Below are 21,907 nucleotides of genomic sequence, written 5' to 3' on the forward strand. Positions count from 1 at the left end.
ATTCCTCATATGAGATGTGTTCCAAATCCTTTACTAGCTTGGCAACTCGCCTCTGGATCCTCTCCAGCACCTCAGTGCCCTTCTTGCAATTACTACTGGAATCAATTGTTACTACTGGTTCAGTTTCTGTGGAGAAAAAGTATTAGAACATTTTTGCAAGGCTGAGATGACATTTTCAGGGAACCTTTCTCTTGTCTTGGGACACCTGAGTAATGGAATGTCCTTTCCTGTCTACTATATGATCTGGGCAACATGGAACTTAGCACAGAAGACAGGAGAAGATGGAATAACTGGGGAGATGAGGGATCACTGTAAAGGTTGAATAGCTGTTCTACTTCACTCCATTTAACATCCAAAGTAAAAGCATGATCCTGGAAGATCTAGGGCAAACATTCCTGTTTAAGAAAAATGCCCATTACTTTACATGGTGGGAGTTGAGGTGAAATGGAAGTTTCAGGCAGAGTTTTTTTATGTATATGCAACACCTTTATTGTTAGTGTAAACATACACGTCAAAAGTGATTTATAGATGATGAAGATAATGAATAACTTGGTCTAGATCCTCAGTTGATAAAATAGCTAGTGGAGTTAGTGTGATTTCACTTTCTGAGCTGTATGTTGCTGAGTAGTACATATTTTTTAATATTTAGAAGCCAGAATCCATTATTACGGAGGTGTACAAAGTGGGGAAACAATGCAATTTTGCATTAAATAATAATAAGAACAAAGATGTTGCAGAAGATGAAGAAATCAGCAGCAAGTTTCTTCCATAAATGGGTCTTGTATATTGTCTAGACACTGTGATATTGAGTTATCTTTCTTCCTGGTCAGAATATGTCAGATCAAGTCTCTTAATAGCCTCCAAAATCCAACAAAATATGAACCTGCACATCTACTTCTGTCCCATATAACACAAAACTGAAAGCAATTTTCTCCTGTTTTTTACATATCAAAATACTTAATCTTTCTAGAAGTTATAGATCATATAATATATTTCTAAGATTTTACAATGTGTTATGTAGATAGTTAGTCAATAAAAATACCTGAAGATTATCTATCATTAGTTTCTCAAAGTCTTCTTTACCTTTAAATCATTGTAGCGTCACTTTCATAAAATATGGCTTGTTTACTATTACTCTTTTATATGTTCTGTAGCTGTCACATCATTACAGTTACCTTTTATTTTTGTTGTCTGTAAACAGGGAGAACTTATCTTCTTTGTACTGTCTGGAAAATAATTGCCAGTGATATTCCAGATCATAAGTGAAGGAGGATTTTTACATCATAACTTGATTGCTGTCTGATTTCATAATACAAATGCATTTATCAAAGCATAATACAAGAACTTAGATATGTTATAATTACGATGCTGCTTGAAATTTTCAGAAGTGAGGCCTCCCATCTGGACAATCACATAATGTTTCTAAAGCCTTAATAACGTTCTACCAAACAATATCATATCTTTATCACACAGATATGATGCACAGAGTCATAGCAACCTGAGGAAAGAAAAAGTTGGCAAAACATTTCCATCATGTCCTTTTTAACATGATAATAAAACCAGTAATTAGCAATAATGATCAAATCCCACTAGATTTGAAATGTTATTTAGCTCAGATTAGCAGCTGAAATTTCAGATATTTATCTGAATTTAGTCAGTCTGTTAACATATAATGAGTAGTGATAATAAACCCCTCCAAGCTGCAGTTCAGTCATTTTGAGCAGACTCTTAAACATGCACAGAATCTCCCTGAGAGCAGTAGGGTTCCTCCAAGGATCGAAGGTTTGATCACATGCATTTTACCACAGGAAGTGTTTCCTCAAAAAATTATGCAGCTATATCTCTTAACAGATAAACCTTGAAAGCAAGTTCTTTTGCAATATTCTGCTCCTTGTCCTCGTCATCTCAGAACTGGAAGAAAAACAGAATGTAAAAGAATATGAGAATGAATAATGTGAGGCAGCAGACAGCCAAACCTTTCATACATACAAGAAGAACCAAAATGTTTCAACTTGAATGGAAAGTGTGAAGAATTCCTTGACTCATGACCAGAAAAAAATGACTTTCAAAAGCCTCTGTGAAAAAATGTCTCTGAAAAGGTACTTCATATTTGCCACTATAATGTAAGAAGGGAATCTACATCATGAAAACACGATAAACTACTGACTGGAAAATTGCAAAAATATCCTTGCCATCCCTCAATCATAATTTATTGCCATAAAAGGAAACAAGTTCCATATTTCTGCATGATAAGAAAAATGACAAATATAAATACCTATGTTTGTGCAGAAATTCAAAATTAATCAAATTTTGATGCCTGTAGGGGGAAAAGAATCCATAATGCACTGCAAACAATGTCAAAGAAGTAGGAATGGTCATGGATCAAATTTCTGATTAAAAAAAATTGCCCCTGGGAAATTCAGATACATTTTCATGATAGGTTTACATCTTTATACAATGTAGAGACCCACATTTCATCAGATATGTGATCTATGGCAGCAAAATAAATAACTTCCCATCCCTGGTCATTATCTAGTATTGAGATTAAAAAGGAACAGCAAAGCAAACATCTGCAAGAAGACTCCCTCATTTAAAAGATTAACTCTAATATAAAATTACTTTATCTTGTCTTGCAACTATTTGGAAACTCATTAAATTTACAACAGTCACTTCATATGGAAATTACTTCTCTCCCCTGAAGAGACTGTTAACTGTAGTCACGTATTTCATGGTCCATGATTAGATGAACTTACCCTGTTTCAGAAAAAAACCTGAAATCCGTACAACATTAATGCAATGACAAGGCCTAAATATGGAGCTCAGAGTGTCTGTCTTGCCTTTTCTTCACATCTGCCTACAGATAGGCTGACAATGCACGTATTGCTTTTCTAATTGAGCATTAGATTAAGTGGACTGCTGTATTTGTTGACTGGATTTTAGCAAATAAGTGGAAGAAGTAATTGCCATCATAAGCACAGCAACAAATCCGTTTTACATTTTAATTTAATGTGTTTGTATGGGATCTTAATCCTTAGAACAGTTACACCCAACTGTAGCTAGCTATAAATGTGAGGCATAAAGTATCCTTCTAATACTGTGTCATCAGCATTTGCATTTTCAGCTTGGAAAAAATCATTTTGGAATGGCTGATGCATTTGGAAATATTACGGTCGATATTTTGCAAGCTGATATAATACTGTCTTTTCTAGGAAGAAAACTGCAATGCTATTGCTCTTTATAAAAGTTGTTGAAGAAGGCGGAGAGTTAATTTTAAATAATTGCTGCAATATAAGGTAGTCATATATTTAGTAAATAAAACTATCCACTTGTCAGCTGCTTTAGGAGTCAATATAATCTAATGTTTCTGGTTAGTTTTTGCCTATCAAACCTATTAAATAAACACAAACAAATCCTTGAACTTGACGGTATTTCTCAGAATATTATTACCCTGTAAGTATGTCACATAGTGCTTTCACTAGTGGTGAAAAAATGTACTTATATTTTGAGAAATTTTTGAATTTTTTTACACAGTCCATGAGTATGCATGCCAGGACCTGGAGGACAGTGACAGTGCTGCATGTCCTTGGGCAGCTGGCAGGGTAGCCCCACTTGTGGGTCAAGAAGCCCAGGGCAGGCTCAGGCTGGGGCTCTAGCCCTGCAGGCCCCGCTGAGCTCCGTGAGTTTCCCTACACTCCAGCCACACCTCTAGGGGCAATCCCATTCCTGCTGCTCCCTGACATCACATCGCACAGCTGCTCACTCTAGCTGTTGTTGGATGAAACAATTAATTAAATCTTCTTGCACTACAAAAAGCAAAGTTTTGTCAAAGTACCATTTGTGAAGAATTTATGTTATTCCATAGGGTATATCTCATATTTAAACACCAGCTACTACTATACTCGTTTCCATAGTAGTTAACTGATCACATAATGGTTACCTAGTTGCTCTGACAATTAGTCTAAGACACATAGATGAAACCAAGAGCAATACCGGTTTGCAATACAGAATTAGTATAGAATTGTAGAGCTAGAAAAAAAAATGAGAAGTGCAAACTCCCTTTACATAATCAGCGATAGGTTTAACAGCAGAGTGTAAAAAGAATTGTACATAGAGGAGACGTGTAAATTGCTGGCAAGTAAACACACAGGTTTGCTGCAATTGAGTAGACAAAGCTTTAGTATCCACTGGCCTCCTAAGTACCTCCGAAGTACAGGCTTGCCCTTTTTAGTATTGGACAACCCCATACCTAAAAAGCCTTATGGTACCCAGACCTCTATCTCCTGAGAAACTCCCACAGTTTTTACAAGTGTGGAACTGAAACAAGAATGTAACAATCCAAAAGAAAAATGACAGTCTGGACTCAAATAAATAAAATATTACAGAATCACAGAATCTTAAGGGTTGGAAAGGACCTCAAAAGATCATCTAGTCCAACCCCCCTGCCAGAGCAGGACATCCTAGAGTAGGTCACACAGGAACTCATCCAGGTGGGATAGAATTGCCATTGCAAAATTACAAACTATCACCCACAAGTATAAGGACTTGCATACTTGATCTTCGTGGAGACCCTCCCCAGGTCCTCCCAAACATGAAACCCATATCAGAGATCACTTCCTAATGTCTACAGTTTAAAGCATCTCTTCCATTAATATCTTCTGTAGGGAGATAGTATCATTATTTTGCTTTTTCCTTGCAGGTGGTTGCCCTTCCTTGACATGATGGTTGCAGTTGCCATTTTGATTTTGGTTACAGTGTGTTACCATATTGAAATTGTATTAAAAAAAAAATCACCCTAACTGTCCTAGATAGCTTTTAGTTTCTCAGGGGAAAAGAGTTTTATTGTTGTTGCTGCTTTTAAAGTCTACTTAAATGTAATTATGAAAATGGCAGAATTTGAAGACTGTGATTCCCATGCTTCATGCAAGAAGCGAGGGTTAGTCACACTATATAGCTAATTAAGGTCTCTGATAGTGTTTCACTCCTTCTATCTAAAATCAAAAGTGCCAACAGAATCAAGACAGATACTAACAACTAATGATTGTATGCAATCATTGTGCCAGAGGTGAAATATTGGTAAAGCATTTTATATGTGGCTCAGAAAATACCTCAAGAACCTCCTCAGACAAGACATCAGGTTTTTGAATGAGATATGCTGCTGATGTAAATCAGTGCAATTGACCTCAGTTAGACTTTTAGCTGAGACCAGAATGGTTAGTTCTCTTCCAAGTTGAGTGCATGAAATCATAATGTAGCATCACCAATTGACTTCTAAAATTTATGATTTTTATCTTCTAAGCTTGTGTGGTTGAGTATCTGATTTTAAATTAACCTGGCTATGACTAATGAGTGGATAGATATAGTCAGCGAAATCTGCTTTTTAATTATAAGACCTACCAATAAAATCTATCCTCCTTCTTCATATACGAAACACCAATCCTCAAGAATGCTGTCAATTATGTTGCTCTGTTCAGTGGTGGGACGGTACTGAACTGACATGCATATCAGCTCAAGATCTAGGACAATACACTTTCCTATCTATTAAAGCTATCTTGTAAGTTAATGTAAGATTATATTTCTTTCCTCAAGAGGTGTCCCATACAGTGGAAGGATCACATAATGTCAATGGATTGAAATACTTACATTTCAACAGTACAATGCTTCTGCTTGGCAAAGCCTTGCGAAGCTTACTTAATGCTGATGTCACATCAACAATATAGCTATTTATTTGGTAAGTAATATCAAAAGATATAAGCATTGATCATTCAGTGTAAATATGTACAAGTACCTAAAAGAGCAGTTTAAGAGGCTATTACAGTCTGTGGATTTGGCAGTGTAAGGTCGTCGTTGGGTGTAATTATCATAAAAGTCTTTTGCAATCTAAATGATTCTACAGTTCAACAATTCCATGATTCTATGAAATAAAATGCTGACAAAGTATAGAGGTTGACAGATGCAAATACAAATAAGCAAGCACATAAGAGAAATAGACAGTGAGGAAAAGTGTGTGTCTGAATAGACAGATTGATATGTATGTGCATGAACATGCTTTCACACATACATACAAATACTGCTTTGAGTGGGAAAATTCAGAATATAGTAGAAACCTACTATCCTGCAACTTTATGCTTACATAAGCTATTTATATTTATACAGTAGAATCAGTAGTCAGAAAAAGACTGAAGACTCAACCTTACCTTCCCAGTTCTCAACCCCTAAAGATCTTGTACAAAGAAATCTCTTTTGTTAGGCAAGTGCTTAAAGCACGTTGAACCACTGCTCAACATGCAAGAAGACCAGACTCTTGTAGACTTAATTATGAGTGACAAACCAAGACAGAACTTCAGTGCTGGCTCACTCTACTCCTTCATCTGTGTACCCTCAGGGATTACAATTCTAATTCCTCTTTCACTGAGGGTATTACATGATTAAGCTAGTGTTCATGGGTAAATCAATTACTCCTCAAATTTTTAAGTTTATTTTTACATTCCAGAGCCATCTTTGGGACATCATATTGAAACGACACATCTAAAATGTGATTTAATATAATTTTCATTTTTCATTTTTGTCAAAAAAGTGTATTTACTTTTCCAATTTTGCCCCTCCATAATATCCCCAAAATATGCACCTGGACATTTTCACTTCATGGTTCACTTTAATGATTCTGATAAGTCTGATGTTCCACTTACATTATCAATCTGTTCATACATAGAAAATAATTATTTCTGTTCTGGAAATGTCATATCCAATAATATACCTCACCACTCATTTTACAAACATTCTTTCAGTCATATGATTTTGTATATGTGTGCACACATGTAGATATTTTTGTGTTTAGGTGTATATATAGGTATATAATAAAATTTTGTTTCTTTATCTGGTTACATTTTCTTATGCAGTTCCAATTGATCCTGTCTAATGACACAGCTTTTAGCAGCAGTTATGTTGACAGTAAAAGTAATAGCTTTACAAAAGCAGTAACCTGTTGCTGTACATTGCTATATTGAAAAATGGATGCTCTGGTTTGGAGCACATCTTTTTATTGAGCGGCTGCACTTCATGATGGAAGATACTTGTGTGAGAAGAACATTCCTGATGGTCAAATATTCCGATAAAGAGGAACAATTAATCTTTGTCTATTAGACATGAGGATAGGAGTTAGCTCCTATAAACTTACATGAATACAAAGTTAGCATAAAACTTAACAATATTTAACTTCACTGCAACTCTCATACTCTGTGCAAATGATTTTATATTCATGTCAGCCTATGACTTAGTACAATTTCTGATATCTAGTACATAAGTAATGCTGAGAAAAGCTGAAAACTATAAATTATCCTGGAAATTACTATTACCTAAACCCAACTGACTAGTTGCATTTAAATTAGTTCATCATCTTTTTTTTTTTTGTGACCTTTAGGGAATTCACCTTGACACAGTTAGCCCTGTGAGGAAGACAGCTATCAAACAGGAAGCTCACCTGCAGCTCTGCTTGCCCTAGTCACTTGTGCACAAAGGACTGAGGAAAACCCAAAATCTTGTAGCCTGAGCTGTAGCAGATCCTAAGTGCAACCTTTTGGATAATGACACAGACTGTTGAGAAGCTGTTGGTTCATTCACACTATGGTCTTAGTCTATGTGTACTAGACTGATGTAGAGTGCTTTTCGTTGAACCTCTTAATGCCACAAACAAAAGTCTTTTGCATATTCGCTGTGAACACTCTCACGGTGTTTCACAAATCACTAGCAATGATTAGATGCTGCGTATTTCTGAGCTCTGAGTGAAGCCAGTTAATGGAAATTTTTAAATCTCTTGCAATGTCAAGCTTGTTGTCACTCACTTTAACCGTTATCTTCAAAGAAAAATCAAAAAAGAACAAGAAATTTACTCTTTTTCAATATGTAAGATAGACTTTTGAGGGATTCTTTAGGTAACAATGTTACTGACTAATTAAAAAGACAGACCATGGGTCTAAAACATCCATTAAGATCAGATGCAGTACAATCCACGGGTGAAATTCATTTCACTTTCATGAAGTCAGTAATGAGGCTATATGCAAGAGAAGCCTGGAGGCCTTCAGGTACTTCATTTTATCCTTCCAACCCACTGCCTAAACTGCAACTTACCCTAGAGCTGTTATCTCCTACCTGCAGACTAAAGAGTAGCAGTGCATTACCCAGAGCCCTGGGACAAATGGACCTGCATAAACCTGCCTCCTGCAGCATCCCTCACACAGTCCTTCCACCTGTGCCTCTCCTGGAGATGCACAGACAAACACACACACACAGAGAAATGTAATGTTAGCCTGGAGGGTCTATCATTCCACTTCCTGCTAGCAGACATTTTCAGCTAAGAGAATTATTCTCAATTGTGGGGTATTTTAGGCCTTTTTTATAAAGTAACAAATTATTTAGAGTAGATTAAGAATGCAGAAATGCTGAGAGAGTTGAAATTTTACATTGTCTGAAAATGTTATTGGTACTATAGATTTACAAGTAATACTAGAGACTTTTTTTTTAAAATCATAGGTAGCATGAACAGCAATACTCACATTGATCAATACCCACCAACCTTTCAACTTATGGAAAATACTTAGTTGAAAATATTTGCCACATTTTGAAAGCATCATCAGTCACCAAAAGAACAAACTGACCACCTTTTTCCTTTCACTGCCATGAGAGAGAAAATATCAGTTTTGATGCAATACTACAGTTACATCTAAGTTTTGCTTACAAATCACAGAAAAATTCACAGGAGCCTAAAAAGAAAATCCCTGTCGTAGTAAGTCTTAGTCAATGGAATGTCATTCAATCTGTGTCTCAATTTAGTTTTAAAAGGCTTAACAACTGTCAATTTGAAGAAACAAGTTAGGAATAACAATGACCATCTCAACCTGTTTATTGATTTTTAGCTGTTTTATAATGTTTTATCCAGTGTACTGAAATTCAGAGCCTCCCCAGTAGCTTTCAGATGTACTTGTAGAAAAATATTAACACAAGGAGATGGATTTAGAATAGATTTTTCCTGGCTAACTAATAACAAAAAGAAATGTTCAACAGCAGATGCTTCTCCTTATTAGAAGCATTGTCAACTCCAAAGCAGTAGAAAAAAGATTACAGTCAGTGTGTGCTTTGGAAAGAAGATTTCTCTTCAGTAAATAACTGGAAGGGGCTGGTCTTGGGATTGACCTGAATTTCTGACCTGTTTCACAGTATTTTTAAACTCTCAACCTGGAAAAACTTCTGACTTTCACTTAAATATCATAATTAATTTTGTTATTATTTTCCTGTTGACTGTGTGTTTGCATTATTTATTTTATTCAATTTTCTTTGTTGGTGTCAGAGATCTCAATTTTTCTCACAAGTTCAGTGTAGACCTTCAGCATCCCATTGTGGTCTTGTCATTTTCACAACTTGTACAATGGGAAATTGCAATAGAAATTTCATTATTCCTTTACCACAAAGACTGAACTGTTCTGGCCAGTTTGGTTTAACAGCAGAGAAGGTTTGAACGGTTATCTGTTGGACTATCGGCTTTGAGAGCTGACAAGGTCACAATGACAGTAGGAAAAGTCCCTGGGAATGAGAAGCCAAACAGCAGAAAAAGCAAAACAAAGTTAAAACTAATAAGGATTTCAACAGATTCCCAAATCAAGATTGAAGGTGCAAAACCCAGGAATAACATAAAAATTCACATCTGCCAAAAGAGGTTAGCCTTCTTTTATAGCATCTAGGTGAAATCAACAGTACAATCCCAGCTGAAAGCAGAAGTTATATGTTTGCCATTGAGGATTTATGTCATATTGTGTCCTATCTATCAACTTGGGTTTGAGAGCAGCTACTATGACATAAATCCACCACAAAATGTTTGCATAAAAAGTAGGAGGCTTTTTTTGTTTTTTTTTTTTCTGACAGAGAGAGGGACTTGTGAGGAATAGAAAGTGGATGAGATTTTAAAAAAATTAAAGAAGAAATAAATTAGTCCTAAAAATTTTTGCATCATTCTCAGCATTCAGAGGAGAAGGTTTATGTGCCATCTAGCATTTTGAAACCAGGAATCAACAATTGTGCAACCTCTGTTCCAAAACTGAAAACAGTCTGGGAAGAGCATATGCAATTGTTAATGAATGATCTTTTTTTGTGAATAGTGTCTATGTCACCAGGGTGGATAATGTTTGATAAATATTACAGACTAGCAGCAGGAAAATATTTTGTTCCTTCTGTTGCTGTTATCATTGCTACATAAATACCTGACTGTGTAACAGTATATGTCCAGAGTATGTTGTCCTTATCTCTGTTTTGGTTTCTGTCCTTCTGTTCTTGTTGTATGTAGCAGAAGAATTTGGAGCCTATGTCCTCTACATCTGTCCCAAATATCCCACAAACTTCTTATCTGACATGAACTTGATAAAAATGCTAGCTCTTAGTTTACTGCTGTCTTTTGTTTCTGTGCTGAGTTAGAAGTACTTTGACAAAAGGTATGGCCTAAAAGCTAGCAGAAACTGATCAGAATTTCCATCTGGATTTAATATGCCTTGGGTTTAATTCCCCTAGTACTGCCTGAAAGTCAGATAGCGTGAGATAGTCATTGGTCTCCCTAGGTGGCCAATGGACAGAGATGAGCACCTTCCTTCTGTTTATCTTCTTCCATTGATTCAAGAAGAGTATTTAATTTCTAGGTGGCTAAGTTAATGAGATGAAGTTCATACTTTTTAGGTCATTTGTGAAGACCACTGTTTAGACAACTGCCTTTACAAGGTATTGAAAGAATTTATAAATAGTCAGGGGTAAAATGTACCAATAAAAACATCTTCCATCTCTCTTGCTTTGTGTTGGTAGATAACTTGTATTCCTGCTTATATTTGTCACAAATTAATTGTATTTATTACAAAAAAACCCTTTGATTTTAAATATTAAGGAAGAAGAGAGACAGCAGGGTGAAATGATAAAACTGCTAATGCACGTTTACAAATTGCACTGTTCTGTGTGTGTCCATAAAACCCCAATCATTTGTACTTATTTTGTTCTATCAATAAACATCAAAATAAAACTATAAATAAATATAAAACTGTAAATAAATACAGTCGTATTCAACTAGGAGAAAATCAAACAAGTGCTGCTAAGTATTTCATTAGAAATGAAGAGGCTTGTGCTGTAAATTATTTTTCCTCTATACTTATTGAGACTTTCATCTAGACTCATTTAGACTATCCTACCTTTTAACAGACAATCAAGTTAAAATAGAAATCTAACTGTAGTTGCTAGCTTTTGGCAATGAATTAGAACTGAGATATGACTTGTCCAAAAGTGAGGTAGGTCCTTAGTCCTGTAACATGGAAGAAGGTTGTACATAGGTGTTTAATAGAGTTTTGGCACATTTAAGACAGTTTTGATTGATCTGTTCTAGTACTACTATACATTTATTTACATTTGAGCAATAGAGTTGTTTTCTTGAAACTATAATACCCTGTTATCTCATCTTGTGGTAATGGTGTCCCATGTGTGACTTTCCCTTTTTTTCCTCTTTCTACATGCCTATAACTCTCATTTTCTTGTTTAAGCATGGGCATGATTTTAACATTAAAATATTTGAGAATTTGCTTATAGATGGAGGAGTTACAATAAAAGCACTGTTCCCATTTTCCTCTTTTGTCTCAATCATCTTGCTGTTATATGGGCAGCTATGACAATGACTAGCACCCAGACTGCTGAGTGCTAAGTGCTCTCTTAAGCATGTTTATCTAATTGCGTGACTTCAGATATGAAGTTTTTTCTGTGGTCTTAGCAAGAAGGGCTCTTCAGACTAGAACCACTTGGACAGTAGGACTGCACTTAGTTGCTGAAAGATGCTCAGCACTTCAGATTTTTTGTACAGATGAATGTCTTCTAAATTGAGTTCTTGAAGAGTGCTATAATAAAGAAGAAAATTGCAATAAATGTTCACAAAAATAAAAGGTTCTTGTGGGCAGCAATGGCAGGGGGCAGAAGAACTCCTTATGTCAAGTAGAGCTAAGATTGCATTCAGCAGCTGGCTTCATAAAACATATATAAAATATGTGGTAAAAACATAGGAAGACGCACAGCATTCCATAAGTACCTCCACAGGAGTCCAGCATTGTTTAGCAGAAACAGGTCATTTAGACATTTTTTCTACTTGGGGGAGAGGAACAAATGAAAAGCTAAGAGACAGTCTTAATTTCCTGCATTGGGTCTATTAAACATTAAGTATTTGTTCTTCAGATGCAAGAGTATTAGCAGACAGCAAGAATTCCATATAGATCTGCATTTCATCCAGTAAAATCGTCCTTTATTCAAGAATAGAAATTCAATTATGTAATATTCTATATTTACTTTTTTATTAAAAGAAAAAAATATAGGCCATTTAAGAGGCAGTATTAATCTTTCTCATTTCTTTGTTAGACTAAAAAATTAGACTGAAAAATTAAAAAAGCTAGGAATCTTCTCAGCAATATAAATGACACTTTTCTAGAATTTTATGTCACTGATAAACTGTGAAATTAGCCATTTTTTGCCTTAATCATTCCTTCAGTTTGCCAACATAGATTAATACAACATCCTAATTATCCATGTCCCAGTAGTTTCATATCAGTTACAGAAGATCCATAGTTTAAAACAAAATTCTGATGATGAAATAGTAACAATTTAGCTTTATTAATGGAGTGAGAGAGGTTTTTTTCTTTGATACATGGGAAGGAGGGAGAAAGAGTGTTATCTGAATATGAACAATAAAAGAATATATGAAGGAAAAAATAATTTAATGGACATTATTTTTAAATCTATGCTTTTATTTTTCATAGATGCTTCTCCCTGAAGCATCTAGTTGAAAGTTAAGGCAGAAAGCTAATAAAGACAAAGTGTCAGAAAAGGTATTTATACAAAATTTAAGAGTCTCATGCCAGGAAACATAAGCCATGTTTTCTCAAACATGAGACATGCTAAAGCTCCTTGTCTCTGAGTGTTTTACTACTGTCCATGACCAGCTGAATCCTTTCCTTTGCTAAGCCAAATTCCTCAGCCTTCATCAGGGTCTGTTTGAAAAGCCTTAAGGTATCTGACACATTCATACAGGGATGACAAGCATAATACAGAATTCATGTACACCATTTTGGAGTAGCAGCTGAAAGCTAGGCCAGAACATTGCATAGCACCTGATATCCCATCTGCCACAGAGAAGCAATGCCCAATTAATTTGTGGAATATTATTACCATAATAAAAAATAGTGAGACCAATCCTTTTACAGAAGGAGTTGTGAAATTCAGTTGTCTTCATCTAGAAGACATTTGAACGTATAGCTTCAAAATCCCTGAAAGCAGTCTATCAATCCAATTACCGGGTAGAAAAAATGGAAGTACATGTCATATGTCTTATTGAACTCTGGCCACTGATGAGCCAGGAATGTAAGCATCATGGATTTAGAAGGATAACTGTTGAGAAACATGACTCTCTACCTTAATGAACCAAATACTAGATTTGTAAGAAGTAAATTGATCTCTCATGTATTTATTTATTTATTTCAGGTGAAGTAATCATGAGATGATTAAGAAGTAAATCAGGAATAATCGTCACCACATGGCTTTTACTCAAGTATAAATTGAAAATACACAAGGCTGTTTAAACTTTGACTCTGAGCTTCAAATGGACAAGAAGGCAGAAGAAAAGGTTAGTAGAAATTACACTATCACAAAGTCTTTTAAAGATAATCCTTGTGTCTGTAGATCAGTTAAGATGACATCACGATAAAAATGACACAGGGATCACTATAACAAGGAGATCTAGTTTAGCAGCTAGAGATAAGGAAGGACATCATCTTTACTGATAGAAGCTACTTGACTTTATCTTGCATTGAATTTCTGAGGGTTTATGTCATTCTTTGGTCCCTGCCTGGAGTACAGTAAAGCAGAGCAGATCTTGAGGGAGGATGGGGAATGAGACAAGGGAAGGAGAACTCAAAGAATGTTTGATTCTGCATAGATGAGAATACAACACCTTTCAAATATACAGAGGTATTACTATGGGGTACAAGTCTTTAATACAAAACCATGTTGTCATACTAAAAAACAAACGTGGAAGCAGAAATTTAGAGCTCCTTAAGGATACTAGTTGTTACTTCTCATGGTCTAGGAATCCGCATCTTTTAGAAAATACTGCTATTTCATGCTGCTAAAAAAATTAGAGGGCATCCAAATATAAGCATTTGGCTGTTGTCCCATGGGTCAGGTGGCATCAGAGCATTCTGAAGAGACTGCAGGCTGGCTGAAAAATGTAGATAATATTCAAGAAAAAAGCCTTTTCCCAGGCAAAAGGAAATGGAGGTTCAAGTTGTCCCTATGTGCAAGAAGATGAGCTGGTGGGGCAGAAGACCACTATGGCTGGACAGAGATTTTATACTGGAACTCAGGAGGGAAAAGAGAATCTATGATCTCTGGAAGAAAGGGCAAGTAACCTGTGGTGAGGTTATGCAGGGAGAAAATTAGAAGGACCAAGGCTCAACTAGAAGTCAAGCTGACCACTACTGTAAAAGACAATAAAAAAAGTTTCTACAAATATATTAACATCAAAAGGAGGCCTAAGGGGGATCTTCCTCCTCTAATGGATGAAGGTTGAAACGTAGTAAGCAAGGATGAGGAAAAGGCTGAGGTACTCAGTGCTTTCTTTGCCTCAGTCTTCAATACTAAAACCACCTCTTCTCTGGGCACTTGTCCACCAGCGCCAGAAGACAGGGATGAGGAAGAGACTGAAGCTGCCTTGGGGTACAGGGAAATGGTATGCGATCTGCTGTTCCACCATGATACACACAAGATGATGGGGCCAGATGGAATCCATCGACCGTGCTGAGGGAGCTGGTGGAAGCACTCACTGAGCCACTCTCCATCATCTCCCAGCAGTCCTGGCTGGTGAGGCTGGGAGGGTGAGCCCAGAGGACTGGAAGATAGCTAATGTGACACCCATCTACAAGAAGGGTCAGAAGGAGGGTCCTGGGAACTACAAGCCTGTCAGACTGACCTTGGTGCTAGAGAAGGTTACTGAACAGGTTATCCTGAGCACCATCCTGAGGCACATATAGGGTAACCAAGGGTTCAGGCCCAGTCAACATGTCTTTATGAAGGGTAAGTCCTGTTTGACCAATATGATTTCCTTCTATGACAAGGTGACTCACTGAGTGGATGAGGGAAAGGCTGTGGATATGGTCTTCTGGGAATTTAGTAAGGCCTTCAACACAGTCTCCCACAGCATCCTCCTGGAGTAACTGGCAGTCCGTGGCTTAGATGGACCTACTCTGTGATGAGTGAAAAACTTGTTGGATGGCTGGGTCCAGAGAATCATAGTGAATGGAGTTAAATCCAATTGGTGGCCGGTCATCAACAGTGTCCTTTCCCCAGGGCTTGGTGCTGGGGCCTGTTTCTGTTTAACATCTTTATCAATAATCTAGATGAAGGGATTGAGTGCACCCTCAGTAACTTCACAGATGACATCAAGCTGGGTGGGTGCATAGACCTTCCAGAAGACAGGGAGGTTTCTCAGAGGGACCTAAACAGGCTGGAGCAATGGACTGAGGCCAACTGTATAAGGTTCAACAAGGCCAAGTGCCAGGTCTTGCACTTGGGCCACAACTCCATGCAGTGCTATGGGCTTGGGGCAGACTGCCTTGAGAGCTGTCTTGCATAAGAGGACCTTGGGGTGTCCAGTTCTGGGCCTCGCATTACAAGAAGGACTTTGAGGTGCTGGAGCATGTCCAGAGATAGGCAAAAAAAGCTGGTGAAGGGTCTAGAGAACAGGTTTTATGAGGAACAGCTGAGGGAGCTGGAGGTGCTTAGCCTAGAGAAGAGGAGATTGGGAGGAGATATGATCACTCTCTACAACTTTTGTTGGTAGTGAGGTGGGAGTTTGTATCTTCTCTCTAGTAACAACTGATAGAACACAAGGAAATGGGTTTAAGTTGCTCCAAGGGATGTTTGGATTAGACATGAGTTAAAATTTCTTCTCCAAGAGGGTTATTAAGCATTGGAATGGACTGCCTAGGAAGGTGGTGGAGTCACTATCCCTAGAGATATTAAAAAAATGTGTGGATGGAGTACTGAGGGTTATGGTTTAGTTTAGTGGTGGGCCTGGCAGTGTTAGGTTAGTGGTTGGACTTGATGGACCTTAAAGGTCTTTTCCAACTGGAATGATTCTATGATTCTGTGAAACAATTATCAGGGCATTTTCTAATGCTGCTATCAGCATCTATAAGGAGATGCACTAAAGGAATCTACCCAAATGCATATTTGGTTTGTTGGGAGACATTGGCAGATGATATTGGTTTTGAGTGTGGTACGTGAAATAAATTCCAGAAGAAGAAAGAAGCAAACATGCCTCCTTTAAGATGTAAGAGGTAATCCTTCAGAAGAGGATTGTACAAAAATGATGGGAGAAGAACTGTAAAGCCCACAGTCACCACACAGAAAGATACATACACACACAAAGAATTCCATTATGATATATCTCCTATTTCCTCAGGACCTCAGTATTTTATAATCTTCATCTCAGTCTGGTCCAAGAGTCAGGTCTGGCCATGAGAACAGAAGTGCTGCATTAAGTTATGGTTGGTGTACCCTTGACGTGACTGCAGAATTCAGACAGTTGGACATAGCTCCCTGTCAATAACAATAATTTCCACATTCTCTATTACTATTATTATCTGAAAGGAGAATTATAGTCATGGATGCAAGTGATACCTCCTTCAGCAAAAATTATTGCATTTTCATTGTACTTTACCTTCACTTCTGATCATTGATCAGAGAAAATAGAAGAAATTTAAATCCTTTATGTGTATCTTAAAGCTGTTATTTGTAGTATCCCAATGAAGCATTTGACTTGAATGTAATGAATACTTTCAAGACAACCAATATTTTCACTGATATCAGAGAAAGATATAATAAAAAAAAAAAGTGATAGATATATAAAGAACCTACTACTCAGAATTTGATTATTGTAGCTATACTTGAAGTGCCAAACATAGTTGTCATGGCTTAGGCCCACCAAAGGACAAAAGATCACAATTAGACTCAAGTACCACAGACTTGAGAATTCCTAAAGGGCAGGCAGGGCTTAGTTGTTGATTATAGTCCTGGACAAAACAGACCAGGCTACTCAGCTTGGGAAAGAAAACAGAAAATAGTTTCATCCACTACCAACTAAAATGTAACCATAAAACCCCAAAACAAAACAAACACAAAACAACACAGATTAGTACAATGATGAAGAGCACAAACAGCCCCTTAAGATTACCTTCTCCCCACCTCTTCCCTCTTCCCAGACTCAGAGCCCTGATCCCAATGTCCTTATCTCTTTCCCCCATGAATGGCTCAGAGAATGGGGGTTTCACTTAGTCTATTCCTGATGACTTCTGCCATTTGTCTCTCCTCAGGCCAGGTGGGTTCCTCACCAGACCACCCTGCTCCAGCACAGGGCCCCTCACACATGGGGCAGCCCTACATGGGCCTCTCCAATGTGTTCATCCCAGAGGCTGCAGCTCCTCTCTGCCTCTCATGTGGGTCTGCTCTGTGGCTCACAGGCTCTCCAGCACGGCCTGTGCCATGGCTGCCTCCTCACACAGTCTCCTGCCTATCCAGGCACACTCACCAGGAGCTGCTGATGGCTCTTAGGCCTGCCATTGCCCTCCATGGGTTGCAGGGGTACAGCCTGTGTTCTCACCATGAGTTGCAGATGGGTTTCAGGTCTGGCGCTCCTCCTTCATTCCTCCTTCTCTGACTGTGGGGTCCACATGGTCACCTCCATCTTGTACCACTCCTACACCTCCTTCCAAACACTTCAAATTTCCATCCTTAAATAGTGATGGCAGAGGTGCCAGATTGGCCCAGCCGGGCTGGAGGTGGGTCTGAACCCAAGAACAGGGGGAAAGTCTGAGAACTCTTTACCAGGTCTGCACTGCAGCCCCCTCCCACTGTTACCAAGCAAAAGTGGTTCCTCACTAAACCATTACAACAGTAAAGATGCAGAAGGCCTATTTAATGAAGACTTTGATGCAGAGGATAGAAAGAGTTAAAGTGACTGACTGCTTCAAGTCCATGGGGAGTTAGTGAGCACAAAAAAATACACCCTGTTGCAGTTTTTCTGTGATTGTGTCTCACGTTTCAATAGTTCCTCTTACCCACAGCTCATAGAAAGAGGCATGAAAATTTTCCCTCTTCTTACTCAGATTCTTTGGCATTCATATTTCATTTTTCCACCTTCTTTAAAAAATGTTAGATAAAATGTACAAAAGTTTATTGTGCTCCTCTATTTTATTATTTTACTCATTTTTATAACGTAACCTCGAGATTTCTTTAATAAACGATTTCCAGTGGATTTGTAAGTTATACTACAATGCTTAGGTCAACTCTGATTACACCTGAAACTAAATGGAGGGAGGAAAAAAAAATAAATCATCACTAAAATAATATGTGTTGTCCAAGGAAATTATATTTGTTGTCTTTTGATCTGTCTTTACAATTAGGCTTCTAAACCGACTCAGAAAATAGCTAACGACTCAAAACTCTTCATTATATCACATGCCTTCATTATGTTAATAGTTTTTCCAGAAGAGATAGATTTTAGTGTTTCAGAGTAACATAAAAAGGCTTAAAAGTCTTCAGTAATAGGAAAATGTTAAAGTTTTAAGTGTCAAAACCCGTTCAGCACACCATGAATCAAATTCTTAAATTTTCCTTTGTGAAAGGTATGTGATGATTATCCACAATGAACAAATTCAGTATGCAATTTTTACTGATAGCAGCAATGGTACAACAATTATTGAATATGAGGCTTTCACAGAAACTCATCAGTTTACACGACTTCCAGAGAGATATTTCACTTGTCTGTACTGGATTTCTATAATCACTACGGACGAGACAGTGATTGCAATGATGCTGCCCTGAGTAACGAATAGCCTTTACGATGACCATTGAGGAAATATCTCTATGAGGAAATTGAAATACAAATTTCTTGATATTTGTTTCTTCAACTTGAACAGGGAATTAAAAAACTTTCAGGGTAGCATTTATTTATCCTTCTTGCTCTCCTTTGGGAAAGGAGTAAATATACCATGTAGAATCTATTTCTTCATCTTCACTACCCAAAACACTTTTAAAGTTTAAAGCCTTTATAGAAGATTCACTGCTTCTATATTCTTCATAATCTTCAAATTTCTTGAAAGTCTCCAGATGAAAATATTTTTACCTAAATTTACATCTGCATCAGATATGCTTATTCTTCTTGATAAATGATTTTTTTTGTTTAATTTGGAATGACCTAAGAGGCCCCTAAAATTTGCTATAAATTTTGTGTTTAAATTAGGTAGACTAGATTCCACCTACTTACTTCTATGGGTTTAGCCAGCTATTAAGAGAATGAGTTCTGGTTTAGCCAGTTATTAAAATGCTAATTATATAGTACAATATTCTAATCTATTGCAAAACTACACTGATATGTTGTCTTTTTCATTTGCCCAAGTTTAGTCACTCGGAATGTGATACTATCATCAATAAAAGAATATGTTCTTACAAATTTAAAATAAGTAAGCCAATCTGTTCCCACTAAAAACAATGCATATCTCAGGAACACATGATATTCTAGAGCTGTAATTTAAAATAGTGTTCTATATTCATATTTTCTTACTTTACTGAATAAAGTTTAGCAACTGTACTCTTTGACTAATACAAACTTTATAGTCTATCTACTGAAATTTCAAACATTTTCATACTTTCTCCTAGTCTGGCCAGGCTTCAGAGGAACCCAATTTAAATAACAGCAAAGCTCAGCATTCAATATTTCTTAAAATCCGAAAGTTTCTTTTGTTGACAGTTGGAAATAACAACAACAGGCAGTAAAACACTGACATAATTTCTATCAGGCGTTTCTGTCATGATCTGTATTGCTTAGTTGATTTATATGAACCTTCAACATTCTTATCTGTTTATGTACATCCTACATTTGTTCAGAGATAAATTATACATTTCTCTCTTCAGAGAGTGTGGCTTTGGTTTGTGTCTATATAATGTCCAGTATTAGTCCATTAATGCATACCATAGCCATCAAAATGATGATAAATCTTTTACATCAGATACATTTGGCCATAGATGCAGGAGGTGAGACTTTATTAGGTCTAATTCATTATATATTAAGCCAGATAACAGTTTATTCAAGGTAATATGCTACAGATACCTTTTTCTTTTTTTTTTTTTTAAGATTTTTTTCAGAATAGAAAGTCCAACATCTGGATATCAATACTATTAATCTACTGATATCATATATTACAAACGTCTAAGATGCATTTGTCAGTATGAAACCATAAATACTTAGAGGTTTTTTTTAGGAAGCTTTTTCAGATTATATACTAGACTTAAATTAAATCCATTAATTATTTCTGCTCTTCAGGAAGTAAAGACAAGTCACAGAATCACAGAATGTGAAAGATCATCCAGTCCAACACCCCCTGTCTTCCATTTATTTTCTGTCACTTGTTGATGAAAAAGTTTCAATGAGCAACATTTGTATGATAAATATGTGCTAACATTTTACTTGAATTTATTTGCAATTATGTAATTCAAGAAGGCTTTTATTTTCTAATTGTAGTCTACCTTTTAAAAGTTCTATATTGAAACTCATGAGAAACCAAGTTAGTAAAATCTACCTCTTTACAGTCATGTAATGCTATCTTTCAATTAATGTGTCCTGCAATGTCATATGAGGAGGCATAACTAGATTAGATTACAATATTATGTCCAACTGCATAAGTTTAAGCTAATCAGAAACTTCGATAAGCCATCAATTTCCTGCCCTTTGCCTTCCTTCCAAAAGGAACACCATTCGGTCTTTGCAAAAAGGGCATTGAGTTTGAAAAATATTCTCAAATGAATGTTCTCAGATGTCTGACTGTACTGTTTAAAAGTAATCAAAATGGTCAAAGAAATCATTCAACAAAAGGAAAAGACATTTTCCTTTTTGATCTGCATTTGCATGCATAATTGAGACATCTTTGTATTTTCATATACAATGGAGAACATTGTGGAAAAGTTTTTAATTTATTTCAACAACCTGATAGTATTTGGAAGATATTGGGAGGAGATAAAAATGGATGTCTGGGAAAGTTAAATCACAGAGAAGATCAAGGACAAGAGCTAATAACTGGTAAATGCTTCTTTGAAACTCCCAAGGTGTATCAGAATGTGACAGGCATAGGATTGCAAAAAAGGAGGAAACTCAGAAACTGATTTACGTTTTTACCTTTGTCACCTCAACCATTAAACTGATAACAGCTCAGATGTCTTGGAGTTACAATGAATTAATAATTGTGATAAGGTCACTACACACAAGATTTAGCTTACCCAACTTTAGGTACGTAATAGTCGATTGTTGAGGCTCTTTGTGTAGCCATGGAAGGAGAGCTACTTCAGGGTGATTTGTTCTGTCAGCCTCGGACACCCAGATGGGATCAATCTGTAGGCACTTAACTTTCTCTGTTAGACATAGCCTACATAATTACAGTATTTAGCCCAAAGACTTACAGATTGGATTTCTTGATGAGATGAGTCCTTATATAATATCAGCAAGAGATGCCACGAAAGCAAATCAAAATGTAAATTTAAGATGAAAATAGTATTCCAAAAAGCCTTTTGTTTAGAAACAGATTTGATGAAAGATAAAACATTTCAATAAATACTTCCTGATTTTTCAATTTTAGTTTCTTTTTAGCAGAGGAACTCCTTTGTCCTAAGGGGATATTTGGAAAGTTAAAGGGCAGGATTATAGTAAAAACTTGAATATAAATGAATCATACATGTAAATTTGCCCGATTGGAATTGAGATCGAAGAGTGGAGGATAGAACGAGGCAAGAAAACAGCTCTAAC

The sequence above is a fragment of the Colius striatus genome, chromosome 1 (genome assembly GCF_028858725.1).
Source record: "Colius striatus isolate bColStr4 chromosome 1, bColStr4.1.hap1, whole genome shotgun sequence".
Lineage (NCBI taxonomy): Eukaryota > Metazoa > Chordata > Aves > Coliiformes > Coliidae > Colius > Colius striatus.